The sequence below is a fragment of the Pteropus vampyrus genome, unplaced genomic scaffold (genome assembly GCF_000151845.1).
Source record: "Pteropus vampyrus isolate Shadow unplaced genomic scaffold, Pvam_2.0 Scaffold451, whole genome shotgun sequence".
NCBI classification, from domain to species: Eukaryota; Metazoa; Chordata; class Mammalia; order Chiroptera; family Pteropodidae; genus Pteropus; species Pteropus vampyrus.
Window position 1 is genome coordinate 52,026 of NW_011889232.1, and position 2,789 is coordinate 54,814.

Below are 2,789 nucleotides of genomic sequence, written 5' to 3' on the forward strand. Positions count from 1 at the left end.
CCAGTGGTTCCCTGTGACCCCACCTCACCCAAATAGCGAATGGCCAGAGGCGCGTTCTGCTTGGCCACCTAGCCCTCCCTGCAGTAGTTTCTTTCGGCAGCGATCTGCTGGTCTTGGCTCATACACCTCTGGAGAGGGCTCAGGGACAGGTGACCAGGCCCAGCTCAAGCTACAGTGTTTCCTGAACAAATTCAGGGGTCTGTGGTCCCCAGGTGCGCGGGGGCTGGTCTTGGTATGATCCGATACTTCTGCAAAAGGCCGAAGGCTCGGCACTGACACCAGTTTTGGACCTGCACTAACCAGAAGAATGCTGCTTGCCTGACTTTGGTGACTTCCTGGAACCCCATGTCACCCAACTCACATACCGCCAGGGACTCACTCCTTCAGCTGCTGAGCACTGCTGGCAGCTGGCAGATGGTCTCAGATCTTGGGGTACCCTGGACCGTTGGCTGTGCTGGCCCAGGCCCGGTGCTGGTAGCAGCCAACCTCGGTTGGCCACGTGGCCTCTCACAGGCCTCCAGGTCTAGCACAGGCAGCAACCTCCTGCAGACGGCTTTGCAGCTCCTACCAGTAGCCTTGGGTGGGCACAGGCAGCAGCTGACCTTGGCCTGCATGAAAACCCTCTCAGAAGGTCCAAGAACCAACACATCTGGAGGATGACATCAGACAACAATAAAGCACCACCTGCTTAACACCACAAGTGGTACACTCAAAGGGTGGCCTCGATATGCACACAAGCCCACTGGGGCAAGTCCCACTCCCAGAGGTCAGTCCACACATGGCAGCTGAGGGCACGGTCAGTCCTCCCAGCCAGTCAGCCTGAGAGACAGTCCCACCCACTGACGTGCCAACAGCAATCAAGGCTCGGCTACAACAGGAGAGGACACACAACCCACATGAAGGATACCCCCAGACACAGGAGACCAAGGAGACTGTGTCACTGGGCCACGAAAAACACACACTACATAAGGCCTCCCTGCCAAGACTGGGAGATGTAGCAGATCTACCTAATACATAGAAACAAACACAGAGAGCAGCCCAAATGAGGAAACAAAAAACATGTCCCAAATGAAAGTACAAGAGAAAATTCCAGAAGAAAAAAGTGAAATGGAGGCAAGCAACCTACCAGATGCAGAGTTCAAAAACTGGTTATAAAGATGCTCAGTGAACTTAGGGAAAAAATAAATGATCTTAGTGAGAATTTCAACAAAGAGACAGTAAGCACAAAAAATGACATAGAACAATTAAAAAGAACCAGTCAGGAATGAAGAATACAGTAACTGAAATGAAGAATACACTAGAAGAAATCAACAGTAGAAAAGCAGGAGTGAGTCTGGAACTTGGAAGACAAGGTAGCAGAAAATGTCCAATTGGAATGGTAAAAAGAAAAAAAAAAAGAATTAAAAGAATGAAGATAGTTTAAGAGGCCTCTGGGACAACATCAAGCATAACAACATTCACATCCTAGGGGCACCAGAAAGAAAAGAAAGAGAACAAGAGATTGAGAATCTATTTGAAGAAATAATGACTGAAAACTTCCCTTACCTGGCAAAGGAAAAAGACATACAAGGCCAGGAAGTACAGAGTTCTAAACAAGTAGAAACCAAACAGGTCCACAGCAAGATACATCATAATTAAAATGGCAAAGGTGAAAGACAAAGAAAGAATCCTGAAAGCAGCAAGGGAAAGGCAACTAGTTACCTACAAGGGAGCTGCCATAGAATGTCAGCTGATTTCTCAACAGGGACTTCTGAAGGACAGAATGAATTGGCATGAAATAGTCAAACTGATAAAAAGTAAGGACCTACAGCCAAGACTACAGTAGCTGGCCAGACAATTAATTGAAATCGAAAGTGAGATCAAGAGATTGTCAGACAAGAAAAAGCTAAAGGAATTCATTGCCACCAAGCTAGTAATACAAGAACTGTTAAAGGGACTTCTTTAAGAAGAAGAAGGCAAGGGTGGGGAAAGAACAGAAATATGAGTAATAAAATGTACCTATCACTTGACCTGTAAATGGATTAAATGCTTCAATCAAAAGACATAAGGTAGCTGAAAGGAGAAAAAAACAAGATTCATACATATGCTGTCTACAAGAGACCCGCTGCAGATCTAAAGACACATACAGACTGATAGTAAAAAATGGGAAAAAGATATTCATGCAAATAGTAATGAAAAAACTGTAGTGTATCAATACGCATATCAGACAAAATAGACTTTACTACAAAGGCTATAATAAGAGACAAAGAAGGGCATTATATAACAATAAGAAATCAAACCAAAAAGAGGACATAATCCTAGTAAACATTTATGCGCCCAACATAGAAGCACCTACATATATAAAGCAATTATTGACCGACATAAAGGGAGAGACTGATAGTAATACAGTTATAGTAAGAGTTGTAACACCGTATTGACACCAATGGACAGAACTTCCAGACAGAAAATCAAAAAAGAAACAGTAGCCTTCGATGATGCACCAGACCGGATGGATGATTGATATTCTTCTCGAGTTACATGGAACATATTCCATTACTGATGACATGTTAGGCCACAAAACAAGTCTCGGTACGTTTCAGAAGATCGTAATCCTGTCAAGCGTCTTCTCTGACCACAATGGTATGAAACTATAAGTCAATTACAAGAATAAAAGTGCATGGAAGCTGAATAACATGCTAAGAAACAATAAATGGGTTAACAGTTAGATTAAGAACGAAATCAAAAGACACCTTCAGACAAATGATAATGAAAACACAATGACTCGAAACCTGTGGGACAGTGGAAGCAGC